Source organism: Diabrotica undecimpunctata, chromosome 1, assembly GCF_040954645.1.
Source record: "Diabrotica undecimpunctata isolate CICGRU chromosome 1, icDiaUnde3, whole genome shotgun sequence".
NCBI classification, from domain to species: Eukaryota; Metazoa; Arthropoda; class Insecta; order Coleoptera; family Chrysomelidae; genus Diabrotica; species Diabrotica undecimpunctata.
Genome location: NC_092803.1, coordinates 193,350,040 through 193,365,341, shown reverse-complemented (window position 1 = coordinate 193,365,341; position 15,302 = coordinate 193,350,040). Strand labels below are relative to the sequence as shown.

General features: G+C 32.5%; 1 non-coding gene across 1 annotated transcript; it reads left to right on the top strand.

Annotated features, from left to right (window-relative positions):
• The first annotated feature begins 9,144 nt into the window (after nt 1–9,144).
• TRNAA-AGC (transfer RNA alanine (anticodon AGC)) lies at nt 9,145–9,217 on the top strand. Its single transcript has one exon. It is a non-coding gene; the product is annotated as a tRNA-Ala (tRNA).
• Nucleotides 9,218–15,302: the final 6,085 nt, after the last annotated feature.

Sequence of the window (15,302 nt, the reverse complement as noted above, 5' to 3'; positions counted from 1 at the left end):
CGACTGTATACGTGGACGTCACCTCAACACACTCAAGAAAAAGTAATCAGAAACCAAATAGATTGCATAATGATGACAAAAACATACCGTAATGCCGTGAAATCGACTAAAACTTATCCTGGAGCTGCTATCGGTTCGGATCATAATCCAGTAGTATCTGTGATAGAAGCTAGACCAAAGAAAATAAGAAAAACCATCATCTTAGCGTTAGACTTAAGCCAGCTAAAAGTGAACATCTACAACAAACAGTGCAAGAAGAAATAAACACCAGCCTCAAAATAGCAGAAAGTCAAATCCGCAGAACAGACAACATAGATGAAAAACTTAAGTATATAAACACTACAATAAGAACTACGGAAAAGAAACACCTAACCAGATCTGCAAAGAAACACAAGGTGTGGATGACACCAGACATACTAGAACTAATTAATAAAAGACGTAAAATGAAGAATAATGCACAAAAATACAGAGAGGTTGATAAGAATATAATGCAAAGAATAAAAAATGCCAAAGAATTATGGATTGAAGAACAATGTGTAAAAATGGAAAACTATGAAACAAAATGACACATTCAATGTACATAAAAAAGTAAAAGAAATTACAGGAACTCATAAAAGACATTAAATAAGTTTGCTTAAGAAAAAAGACGGAAAGATTATTATAGATTTAACAGAGAAAATTAATAGATAGAGTGAATACATAAGAGAATTGTTTAAGGAAAACAGAAATAACATTGTTCAGGTAAATGGTGAAACGGGACCTGAAATCCTAAAATATGAAGTAGAAGTGGCACTTAGAAATTCCAAAACTGGAAAGGCAAATGGACCTGATAAGGTTCCTACTGAATTGCTAAAGCTCTTGAATGATGACTTAATAGGTATAATATTTCACTTATTTAACACAATATACATGCAAGGAAAAATAGAAGGAAAACGGAATCCAGGCCGTAGAAGAATGTCATGGTTGCGTAATTTGAGAGAGTGGTTTGGCTGTACCACTAATGAACTCTTTAGGTCAGCTGTAAACAAGGTCAGGATAGCCTTGATGATTTCCAATCTCCGATAGGAGTGGCACAAGAAGAAGAAGACCTGATTGTAAACCTAATCATTAATCAAAAAAATGCTGTTTAAATTTAAGTATCTATGTATTAACTATAGTACAAATAATAAAGTGGTTGATCAATAAAATAAAAGAAAATGGCGAGAATTTATTTTGACAGATTTTATTCTAAACTCTTCAATGATTGCTACGATTTAAAAATCTAGTCTTCTAGGAATTCGTTGGTTTATATCCTAATATATCAACAACCTCTGCTAAATAAATAACACAAAAAGCAATATTTCTCGAGTTCAGTATAAATAAATTTTCGAGCACACCGAACTGCAGTATATCAAAAATGCATTTCCTAAGCGCTAACTTAATAAACGCTTTTCAACTTCTGATAGTTACTCTTACTTCCAGAAATTTCCTGCAAAACTTCGTAAACTTTAAGAGCTTTATTTAAACAATAAATTTTATTAGGTGCAAAAGTTTCGTGTTCATAAAATACGCTTAATTTTTAAATTCTCAAAAGCAACTATTTAGAAAACTAATCAAAATCTCTGATAGCTTTATAATAAACGATTAACCAAAAGTTTTAAAATGAAATATAATTAAATTAACGAAGCTATACTAAAACTTCTCACTAGCGGTCAATAAAAGTTTCATAAAATTTTATATATCGTCGGTGTACTGCGAAAACCAGGTAAATGTCGGAATACCGAAATCGAGAAGAAATGTTTTTGAAGTTTAGTTTTTTATTGTGAATTAAGCAGTCAGCTTGTTTTTGATATTAGGTATTCTAGTGGAAGATGCATATATCTGAAATGATATTCTATCATTAGTTTGAAAAAGTTGAGACACCTATCTGACTAGACCTAAATTTAGGTTGGAAATGCTATCACTTACCTGGTTTTACCTGTAAATCTAAATAAATAAGTTACTCTTCAAATAACATATTTAACACAAATATAATAAACCAAGTATATTATTTTTCAGTTTTGTGATCGAAATATGAGGCTTTTATTAGGTAATAGCAATGTTTTAAGGTATTAGTCGATATTTATGACATTTAACTGGTTTTTCCTGAAAATTTTATTAACAGCTGTTTGTAGTTATAGTTATTATTTATATAAATGATAGGCAAAGGCAATTTTATAGAAAAAACAAATTTATTTCGAATATTATAATAAAAACAATATTATATATTATAATAATAAGAATATTTTTATGAGGCTTCCTCGGCCGATTCGTCACTGAAAGCAGGCTCTGGCAAGATGTCTGTTACATCATTTCCCGTTTCCAAATTACGAAACCACCCGTGATATTCCTCTGGTATCCCTCCGTTATCACATAGCTGTACCAAATCTCTCTTTTTTCCTATGCTAATTGGCAAATGTGCATCATAAAGTCGCTTAAGTTCTTCAAGTCGCTTGTATTAGTTGATAACTTGTTGTTGACGTGTCATAATTAAAATAGATTCTGTTTGTTTCTCCTTTCACGAATCTCATTCTTTTTATCTTCAACCACATTAGTTTTTTAGTGTGTGACAAATTTTTTAAGTCATAAAAGTCGTAGTATTAAAATTCTTTACATCTGTATGGTTCTATACATGCTTTTTTATCATCAACCATGATATTTTTAGTTCCTCTTGCATTTTGAAAAACAGACAAGTAATCTGGCATCCCATAGATACATCTGTGTTTTTTAGCGGTTTCGATACTACTATGCATAGAGCCAACTTCCATATAGGAATGTCCAGACTCGGAAAATTTGTGTTCAATAATATTTAAATGGTCCATGTTTTGAACATCCTACTGTAAGCTGCAATATACAGCAACATACACAGCAATAGTAAGGCTGCAACATGCTGATTACGATTCTGTCTTCTGCAGGTATCAGAAAACAAACTTATTTCACTTACATATTCTGTAACACATTTTGATAAGTAGTGGAGTATAATGCTTCCTATTTTAGAACTTCCTCGTCTACCGTTAATTTCTGACCAGGCAAAACAGCATTTGGTAATGCGACTTCATATACACACAAATTATAGACGCATAATTTTCGAGAATAATATAGTTGTCCAGTCAATCCGCTTGGAATCTGTAGTACGGCCTGTAGATCGACAGTAATTGAAACAAAATCCCGTTGTTCATTAGATCTTTTCTAGATTACATACTTCTTTTCTTTTCTGATGTTCTCTGTAACTGTCTTCGATTCGATTTGTCAGTTGGATTAGCCCTATCATATTTATTACTTACTAAACATTGATCTTTTTTAGGAACAAAAAAGCTTAAATTATAGTCGTTAGAGAATATTCTTCGATATGTAATTTCGCTAACACCTTCCAGTTTCTTCTGCCCACAGTCATTTATATGAAGCCAAAAGCCTTTTTTCCTAGCCAAAAATATAGAAGACAAGCAATTTTATTTAATAATCTGCTTAATTTTAGCATACCTAACCTTTCAACTTAACACCATTAAGATCATTTATGGTTTTAGCTTAGTAATCATTTCTTAATTTTAACTTACCGTTTACCGTTTTCAGGTAAAATGAAGTAAGTGTACTTAAAGATTTTTACTAGTCGATATGAAAGAAAAATTTTAATAAAACATACACGTAAAATGTAATAAAGATACTTATCACCTTTTTACTGAATATGGTATGCAGTAGTAGAAATATATTGTTGTCCGGCATAATAATATATGTGGGCTTACTTTGTTAAGCAACAGAACTTTAATTTTATGGAAGTAAGTAGCGATATATTGTTTTATTTGAAAATGAAAAGTTGGTTAGGTGTAACTTTGTTTATTACACAAATTATCTACTGAATGGTAAGTCGTATCATTTATTGGGTTTTACCTGTATGTAGAGCGGAAAAAGCTGAGAATTTTGTTATACTTAACTCAATATTTTAAAATTTGTCATTTACCTGGTTTTCGCAGTATACCGACGATATATGATATCAGTTAAAATACTTGAAAATATTTTTACAAAATTAAACATCTTGTTCCCCGTGTTTTTTTTTTGTTTTTCTATGTCTGATTGGGCAATTACTTATGATTAAAATTGGAATTTTTTTGCATAAGAAATGGTTTAAAAACATCCATAAATATGGCAAATTATTTATGGTAATATGTAAAATGAATGCAGCGCGTTGGTTTATCATAATGTATATATTTTATGTATTTCAGTTTTAAAGAATTTTTGCTTACTGAAATCAATGTTAGGCTAGTAAAACTCCAAAATAGATTTATACATAAAAAATATTTTTTTAATAATATACATACAGTCCAAATAAAACACAAAGGGTTACTATTGATTTATTACACACAATACGATATAAAAAATAGAATAGTACTGCCAATAGTATGTGCTTGATAGCATAGATTTACCACTTTATAATAAAAAGTATTAACTTTCTTAAAACCTTTCAGTAGACTCAGTATAATTTTGTGTATCAGTAGTCGCACACGGTCTACTATACAGCTGATAAAAATAGTCCACTGTATACATTTTGTTCAAATTTCAATAAAATAATGCGTTGTTTGTTTTTTTGAACATTATGTATTATTATTGAACTATTTTGTTTATTTAAAATGTTTATTTTCGTAGTGCAAAATATAGTCCACAATTTGTGTAATAGCTTGACTTATTCTCTTTTTTACTAAACAAATTACAATTAATTTAACATTAGAACATAAAGTATCAGTCTTCAAGAACTATTTTAAACAAAAATAAAACAATATTTACTAAGACTTATCGTAAACAAATATCTTCTTCTTCAAGTGCCATCTTCGTTCCGAAGGTTGGCGATCATCAGGGCTATACGTATTTTCGAAACTGCTGACCGAAACAATTCGTTGTTGCTACAGCTATACCATTCCCGTAGATTCTTTAGCCAGGAGTTTCGTCTTCTTTCTATGGACCTTTTTCCTGCTATTTTCCCTTGCATAATTATTCGAAGCAGTTCATATCTTTCGCCTCTTGTAATGTGTCCCAAGTATTGCAGTTTTCGTTTTTTGATCGTAAATATGACTTCCTTTTCTTTATTAATAAATAAAATTAGCCCGGGATATTGTTACAGTCATTGCAAATTGGATTTACATGTTTCAAACAAAGATACTTTTTACAAATGAAACACAAATATTTCGTCTTCCGAATTTTTTTCCATCCATAGTCACCACACCTCCCAATTGCTTCCGGAGTTCTTTGAACAGGCACGATATTTTCATACAAACGACAGATCTCCTTTAGTCAAATCCTTATTATCTTTTGTACATACAAGTAGACATTTTGGCTTCGATTCTTCTGGCGGTTGTACATAAGGCTATATTCTAAATTTGTCAAAACTTCGTCGGGTCTTTCTGGAATTTGGAATGCTACAATTGTAAATAGCAAAGGAATTTATTGCTGTAATGTTTAAAAGGCTATACAAAACAACCATAGGCCATCTTTTATTAAAACGTGCCACATCATATTGTGCGCATAATTTATCAACGGTATTAATACCACTTTTGGTACAATTATATGCCTAAAATAACCCAAAGAGACATTGCTTGATTGGTTAAAACAGTTTTCCAAGCTATTCGTAGGATGGAACTTGCAAAGTCTGGGTTTGCCTTTATGGTTTGTACCCATTGCAGAAGACCATTTTTATAGATCTAGAACTGCAGCTCACGTTTCTGAAGACAATGAAACCAATAGTCACACAGTCATCTGCACAACAACGCCTTCATCTGGACCACCATTGGCTGTAACAGATAGGTTTGATGCATTTTTTCTACCTCTTCTGAAAAACCACTAAAATCGCGTTTCACAGTTGCAGTTTTTCCGCCATACATGTCTTCGGTATCAAGTAGCTCTACTGTGATATCTCTATGTTTAGCTACTGCCAGCCCTTCTAAATTCTTCTTCTTCTTCCTGAAAAGCCTTCCTTATTTCAAATTGTCAAGGACAAAATTTCACCTACCATAAACAAGGCTAGAAAGAAAATTATGAAAGAAAAGAGTGAGATTTTTATTCATAAATAAAACTAATTTAGAGAAAAGGTTCAAGCAATCACAAGAGACAATCAAAACCGCAGCAGAGCAAATAGAATGACTAAATGTAACCAGCCAGAAAAAACCAAACCAAAATACTTAAACAAAGAAAAAACAAAAAAAGAGTTTTAACCCCGGAATTTTGCGAATATTAATTTTTGTGTGAACAATAAATATGTTTACTTTTGAAATATTGCCTTTTTATTTCCGATACTGGGCAAGTATCGCCTAGGCCATAAAAATGCTACAATCTCATATTTTTTCACGTTACAAACAGATTCATGGGTAGGTACGTTGCATAAAAAAAAATTGTTCCTACCTATAATTACAAGGACAGAAGAATCGTGGAGGAACCAGAGTAATGCGTTGTCTTAGGAAGTATTTTTCCTCATTTGGGGTAATATTTACACCAATGATCTGCCAACGCAACGTAGCAACCACGAAAATAATGTATAATACATTAACCCGGCGTCACCAGGTGGGGTCTAATGGTACCCCCAACACGCTTAGAACTAGCATAATTATATGGTTAATACACGGATGTTTTATTGGTTGACTATAGCTTCCTATAAAACATTGCCGTTGCCGTTGGGTATTCTGAACCAATTTCAGTTGTAAGTTGATCGTCAAAATGAGTACAGTGTTCTGCAATCCGATTAGACCCCAACTGGGTGACGAAGACACAATTTTAATTCGTGGCGTTATTTGTTGTACATATAAACTTTTTTCTCTAGAACGAATTACGAGAAAGAACAAGCCAAACTATTGGCACTTTGGCAGGAACTCGAAGATGATGAGTACGAAATTATGGACTCCGACGATGAAAACGAAATTGATCACATAAGTAATCACTCTGATGGTAAACAAAATAAAGCAATTGAGGAACTAGAAGTGTTGGAATCTGAAAATAAGCGAAAAGAAGATCAAAAATATCGTTATTATTTAGGTGGGGATTCCAAAACTAAACGGAGAAAATATAATAAAGCAGTTAGAACGAGGACAGAGAACATAATTTTGAACTAACCAGGATATAAACCATATGCTAAAAACGCTAAGACTCTTTTAGATTGCTGGCTTATTTTTTTTTATGAAGAAATTCTTGAAAGTGTCACGGTCTGCACCAATGTATTGATAGATAAAAAAGCGTTAGCCTACAAAGACAAAGCATATTGTAGCAGGACCAGTGTTGTTGAATTAAAGACATTATTTGGCCTTCTCTACTTAGTGGGTGTATATAGAAATGGTCATCGTAATCTAAAAGACCTTTGGCGAACAAATGCTACAGGAATCGATATATTTCGTTCAGTGATGGCACTCAATAGATTTACATCTATTGATTACATCTATTGCAGTGCTTACGTTTCGATAATGTAGACAATCGACAACAAAGTCAACAATCTGATAAGTTGGCTCCTATTAAAGCAGTTTTTGACAAATTTGTCGCAAATTGTCAACAAACTTACTCACCAGGACACTACTTGACTATTGACGAGAAGTTAGAGTCTTTTCGTGGGCGTTGCTCATTCCAGCAGTATATTCCGAACAAACCCGCGAAATACGGAATAAAAATTCAGGCTCTAGTAGACTCCCGTATTTTTATGATTTTTATATGGAAATTTATGCAGGGACCCAGCCAGATGGGCCGTACCAAATAAGCAATAAACCTATTGATATTGTCCAAAGACTGATTTCTGGTAAAAATCGAAGTATTACTTTCGATAATTGGTATACCTCTTACGAACTTGTGAAAATTTTGCGTGAACGACATAGTTTAACTTCAGTAGGAACTCTGAGGAAAAACAAGCGAGAGATTTCCCCAGAATTTATACAGATTAAAAACAGACAACCACAGTCCTCGGTATTTGGATTTCAGGAAAATATAAATATGGTATCTTTTGTACCAAAAAAGGGAAAAACGTAATTTTATTATCATCACTTCATCACGATGATGAAATAGATAAATCTACCGGCGAGAAACTTTTACAAGAAATAATAAGTTTCTATAACTTTACAAAAGAAGGGGTTGGGACGGTGAATTAGTTGACAGGAAGTTACAATGTAGCTCGTAATTGTAGAAGGTGGCCACTAAGGATATTTTTTTCATTAATGGACACAGCTGGAATCAACAGCCAGATAATTTACAGAACAAACACTAGTGACGTCAGTATTCAAAGAAACTCGTATATTCCTGGAAGATCTGGGATTAGCATTAGTTACGCCAATTATGGAAGAACGAAAAAGTAATCCGCGACTTACAAAACATTTACGATCCAAAATAGTTCGTTTTGGGAGAAAGTGACCAAGCTCCATCGAAAAACCAACGCACGGGACGTCGACGGTGTCAAAAGTGTTCCAGAAAATCTGACCGGAAAACTAAGCAAACGTGGGATCAATGCCAAAATTTTTATTGTTTAGATCACCTTCATCGCGTTTGCGACGAATGTATCCAGTTCCGGGACTCCTAACTTTTTTCAAGCTTGGATATCCAATGTCCTGCTTTTTTATATTTTTATTTGAAACTTTTTAAAAAACTTTTTTGGAAAATCTCTTATTTTGGATCATTATCTTTTGTTTGTGAATTTTTTATGTATCTAGTGTTTTTTGTTTGTAGGAATTTCATTATTTTGTAAATTTTACCTAATACGCGGCCAAATTTAATCCAGTGGTAAAAACTGCTGTTATTTATGAAAACTTAGATAGTCAAATAAGATATTAAAAAATAAATTCGTGTTCGAAACGTTTGTTGAGTTTTTCCAATCAATTTTAAATGGGGTCAATAATATCCCACTTGGGTTATTATAAACACATTTTTCACCTGGGTGACGCCGGGTTAATACAGTAATAATGTGTTTTATTGCCATTCTCTATTAAATTTTTTTTAATTACATAAGGTAAACCGATACTTATTTTTAAATAAAAATAAAATAAATTTCTTTCAAAAATATTTTCTCCTTACTATACTTTACAAACTTGTGGATACATAAAATTTGGTAAAATAAAAGTGGATGCATAAATTTACTTGACTGGGCTTGCTACACATTATTTATTTATAAGTATCAATGGGGGCGTAGCTCAGATGGTAGAGCGCTCGCTTAGCATGCGAGAGGTACCGGGATCGATGCCCGGCGCCTCCAATTACTTTTTGTTTTTTTTTTTAATTTAAATATCGAAATATTGGTTATAAATAAAAATATTTTCATTTTTATAGTAGAATATATTAAAACGACCTATTTAAAAAGTTAGTTAGACCTATTTAAAACCTTCACTTCATTATAGTCATTATTAAAGCGCAACTTGCATTTTAATACATTTTTTTGAGAATTCGTAAAATTTGCATTTTTTGACACTTCGGGCATTTATTTGCATATTTTATTAAATTTACCTGAGCCTTGCCCTGTTAGTCGTTTAAAGTCTATGCATTTAATTGAAAATATTTACAACATTTTTACCTGGAAATATTACAAAAGTCTTCCTATTCATCTTCATCTTTATTGTCTATGATGTGATTGTAGTTTATCAATAGATCTATTATTCTGGACAAATTTACTATCGTTAATCCCTTAATATATTTACGTTTTTAATGACGGCACAATAAACATTTTCAAAATGGCTTTTACAATTTTTGAAGTTATTCGCTCCGTGCGTGACTGACGCGACACCTACCGCCTTCATCTGACAGTTTTGGACCTACCAATTTTCAGGTTAAACATATGACATATGTTTGACATTGTTAAATACATGCGAAATTGACAATTATTAATAATTAACTTTTTAATTATATATTTTTAGTTTATGTACAAAATAAATGTATTAAAAACTGGGTTTCTCAAAATTCATCATAATTAGACTTCGGCAAATATGCATATTGCATATTTTGCATATTGTGCATATTTTATGCAAATATTTCATATTTTGGCATATTTGTATAAAAGTTTGCATAAAGTGCATAAAAGTTCAGATTTTTATACTTTATACTGCAAACATACCGCTTTCAAAATTAGCAAATGTAAATTTTAGTTCGTTTCTAAAAAAATATTGCAAACTTAATGTTCCAAGTGATCGGTCTCTAAAAAGAAATAATGTGAACGGGCTATACTCGTCGGTGTTAATTAATAATAAGGAAGAAATTGCAGATAATTATTTTTACATATCTGTAGACGAAACCACTGATTCCTCAGGAAAGTATATTGCTCATTTATTGATTGGTGTTCTTAAAGAAGATACCTTACCAAAATCTCATCTTATTTCATGCCAGCAACTTGAGAAAACAAATGCTTTAACAATTTCGCGTTTTATACAAGAAACATTAGCAACTTTTTTTCTTCCGACAACTATTCCTTCTAATAAATTACTGCTTATTTTATCGGATGCTGCTCCTTATATGGTGAAAGCAGAACAAAATTTAAAAATATTTTTCCCAGATTTAATACATGTTACTTGTGTAGCGCATGGATTAAACAGAGTTGCAGAGGAAATACGAAAAAAGTTTCCTCTTGTAAATACCATGATATCCAGTGTCAAAATAGTATTCTTAAATCTCCTATAAGAATTCAACTTTATAAAGAAATGCTACCTAACATTCCTCTTCCACCACAACCTATTTTAACGCGATGGGGGACATGGTTAGAAGCAGCTAATTTTTATGCAGATCATTTTGTTAAAATAAAGAACATAATTGATACGTTAACAGATGAAAGTTCCCAATCTCTTTTGGATTCTAAACAAACTTTTCAGAGTAACTTGCTTCAACAAGAACTTTCATTTATAAAATCAAATTTTAGTTTTGTTCAAAAAACAATTACTCAGAATCACCAAAACTGTCATTGTTCGAAAGTACAGCATTAATAAAAAAAATTTTGCGTCATGTTGTCGGAACGTTAGAGGTAATATTGGAAAAGATATTTTAAAAAAATTTGAAGCTACTATGGAAAAAAATAAAGGTTACCATATTCTTTCTGAAGTAGTCAGTGTTCTAGCTGGAAATATTTCGGAAACAATTAATTTAGAACCAAATGTTTTGGTTAGTTTGAAAAATGCTCCCGTTACATCAGTTGATGTTGAACGAAGTTTTTCCATATATAAATATATGTACTCAGACAGAAGCCACAAGTTTTTGTTAGAAAATTTTGAACACCACTTGGTCATTTATTGTTACCATAATTCTAAATAAGTTTATTCATACTTAAAAATGATGTAGTTACTTAAAATAAATGTAAATCTTAATGAATAGTAGGAAATATTTAGTTATGTACACTTTTTTTTTAAATAAAATTGTTACTATTTTACGATTTTTTTATTTATTTATATGCATATTTTGTAAAATATTTGCATATTTTCGGTAAACACGTGCATATTTATGCGCATATTTTCTACATTTTTATTTGCATATTTGCCGAAGTCTAATCATAATAAATCTTTTCAGCCATAAACGGAAAAGAAAGGGAAAAATCTAGTAGTGGCAAATCAAGTTTTTCACGTGAAAGAGCATAATATATTATATTTAACAGGTTGAGCGCCGATGCATAAAAGCCAAAACTTCTCCGTGGACCAACACCGTTTTTTGTCATTTTCTTTTGGTTTTTTGTATCTTATGACTTCTGCGCGAAAAATTTTTTATTTTTTTTTTTGTTAGTTTTTGAGAAAAATCGAGCAGACACCGGTGTCTGCTTCGGCCCTACAGGTTGACACAGCAGACACCGGTGTCTGCTTTGGCCCTACAGGACGGCGAAGCAGGCACCGGTGTCTGCTTTGGTCCAGCCGTTTGCACTTGTGTCGATCCAAAGTGTCGTCGAAATGTTCCGATTCGATATCCGATCTTGCAATTTTACCAGTCATACACATTGCCTCGACGTAAATTAGGTTAGTTTGTTATTGCACGTGGTGATAAACAGGTGCATGTACTGTTCAAAATGACGAATCGTGGAAAAAGGATGGTGGAAATGGTATTACATTCAAAAGAAGACTCTGGTGATGCTTCTGAAGGTAGGTAGAACGTCTATATTACTACACAGAGTTGTTTAAGTCAAACCAACAAACGAAAAGCGCAGCTAATGTCAACACATTTTATTGTTTTTTTTTGCACAAATCCTGTACTGTTTTACAAAAGCTTATCTACTATATTGCCCACGTATCTGATGATAGGTTCTTATTTATTTTAGATCCTTACGATACGGATTCTGAAGAAGATCCAGGGTATATTCCTAATGGGAGCTCTAAAGATTATTCTAGTAGTGATACAGAGGATGAAAATGGTTATCAACCGCCTAAAAAAAAATCCAAAATATTTTAACAATCAGATCCGGGCCCATCCAGTTCTTCTCGCCAGATTTCTCCCATTCAAACTACAAGAAAGTTTACTCCTCAAGGAATGGAAAGTGAAACAGAAGCCAGTTCAACAGAAGAACCAAACTTGGAAAATACTGATAGTCGCCAAATAATGGAAAGTGAAAGTAACCTTCTTCGAGATCTCTCACAATCAACTTGGGGGCCTGTTTGTGGTAAACATGCATTTTTTGAAGAAACTTTTTCAAGTGGAATGAATGCAGTATGGCAGGGCGCGTTGAAAGGGGAAAAACCAATTCAATATTTTTTATCATTCCTTGATTTTAAAGTATTAGATTTAATCGCTGACCAAACAAATGACTACGCAACTCAATATGTTATAGAAAATGTAAGCCTTACTAATAAAGCCCGCATGCAACAATGGGAGCCAACAGATAGAACAGAAATCTTACATTTCTTTGGCATATTGGGTTATATGGGCATTGTCAAGATGAACTCCCTCCGAGATTACTGGTCTACTAAATGGCTCCTGAAAAGCGAAGTTTGTCGCAGTGTACTGAGCCGCAATCGTTTTGAAAATCTTCTAAAAATGCTCCACTTTTCTGATAATGATCTTTGTCTTGAAGGAGATCGCTTGTTCAAAATTCAGCCTTTATTAGACAAGCTAATATCAAACTTCAAGAAGTTGTATACTCCCGATAAAACTTTGTATTGATGAGACCATGATACCCTACCAGGGTCGTTTAATTTTCAAACAATATAACCCACAGAAGGCTCACAAATATGGCATAAAAATGTTTAAGTTATGCTGTAACAATGGCTATACATGGAATCTTAGCATTTGTGCGGGAAGGGAGAAAAAACAAACCGAAAATAAATATGTATTGGTCTCAACACAAATTGTCTTTGTCTCAAGAACTTCTGGTTAGTGGTAGAATTTGCATTACTGACAACTGGTACACAAGTCTACAACTCGCAAACATACTTCTCGATAAGAAAACTCATTGTTTGGGTACCTTACGTGCTAATCGTAGTGGGAATCCTTCTGATGTTGTAAAAACGAAATTGAAAAGGGGCGAAATTGCTGCTCAGGAAAATGAGCGAGGAATATGCATCCTCAAATGGCAAGATAAAAGAGATGTGCTAGTTCTTTCTACCTGTCACACCGATGAGACACTGAAGGTTCAACGCCGTGAAAAAGAGATTCAAAAACCAAAAGCAGTAATCGATTATAATCGCGGAAAAAGCTCAATCGACATATCTGACCAAATGTCAAGTTATAGTACTGCTTTACGTCGCACAATTCAGTGGTATAAAAAAGTGGCCATTGAGATAATCCTGGTACATCAATGGTAAATGCTCATTTTCTTTACAAGGAATGCAAAGGGAGCACCATGTCTATAACCGAATTTAAAATGTCAGTTAGACATTCAGTCAGCCGCAGACGCAGACGGTTCAGAATCTTCGAACTCATGTTTTTTCCAAATTAGACTGTAAAGCTCGAGAAAACAGAAAATACTGTCGAGGCTGTTACAAAAAAAAGCAGGAAGGAATATTAGCGAAAAGCAAGGTCAAACGTGTCACAACATTTTGTTCTCTTTGTGAAGGACAACCAAGATTTTGCTTAGAGTGCTTCAATTTTTTCCATAAAAAGTAATAATTTTATTGCACTGGAAACCTTATATTTTTTAACATTTATGTTGTACCCTTATAATTTTAGTTAATTTGCTTCATTCTGTATTTTTTGCTTCATTAAAAGTGATTAAAATATTTTATTGTGTTTTTGTAGTGTTTAAAAAAAAAATGAAAAAAAAAATAAAAAAAAAAACAGCTACTAAAAACCCAGCATCACATCACTATTCTTCTGGGCCGCGTCAGACATGCTAGCATATTAAAACGCGTTAAAGTGTGTCTGCCTGGCCAGTACAGATCGATAAAGTTTCAGATACAGAGCAGACACTGGTGTCTGCCATGGCCCGGAAGGAAAGTACCAGAGCAGACACCGGTGTATGCTACGGCGCTCAACCTGTTAAAAACAGTAATAGTAAAAGTTATGATATAAAAGCTAAAGTCATCAGGCACTCTGCAGTTAGCTTGAAGCCTTATAAAATATCATTTAAGGTAAATTATTTAAATTTTTCCTATTTCAATTGCATAAAAATGAAGTTATGTTATATTTACTTTTTCATATTAATAGCACGGATCCATCTCTTTCTTTTCTCTAATTTATATGTAATCTTTGGGAACCTATAAAAACTACACTTACTATTTTTGTTATTATTAGCACAATTAAATACGCAATATGTATTTGCACACATTTTTGATAAAATTTATGCGTAAAAAGGTAGGTCCAATTTTGTCATATTTCGCCGCTACGCTCGCTGGCATCGTTTCAAGTACCCCTACCATGGTCACACACGGAGCGAATACTTCTATACGCGCGCTCCACGTTGGAAATTTGTATGGGAGTGAATCTGCGAAATCATTACATATGTAAGATAATGAGTAAGAGAGAGGCAGAAGATATATTTTCTCTCTCTTCCTCTCTCGAATATAAAAATGTTCCTTTTGTATGTATAATTTATTATTATATATAATATATAAAGATATATTTACATATATTATTATATATTATAAAATATTTATTAATATTATTATTTATGTGATATGTTTTGTATTATTTATTAAATGTTCATAATTATATTAGTCTTTTGTATTTCAAAATAATAATCTCAATAAATCACTGTATGACCCAGAACTGTCAATTTTGAAATACGTTTGTGTCATGTCCTCGGTAGTATAGTAGACAGAATCCCCGTCTGTCACGCGGGAGACCGGGGTTCGATTCCCAATCGGAGAGGACTTTTTTATTAATATTATTACATGGTAAATTAAACATATATGCGTAAGTAGAAAAGTTATGTATATTATTGTCAT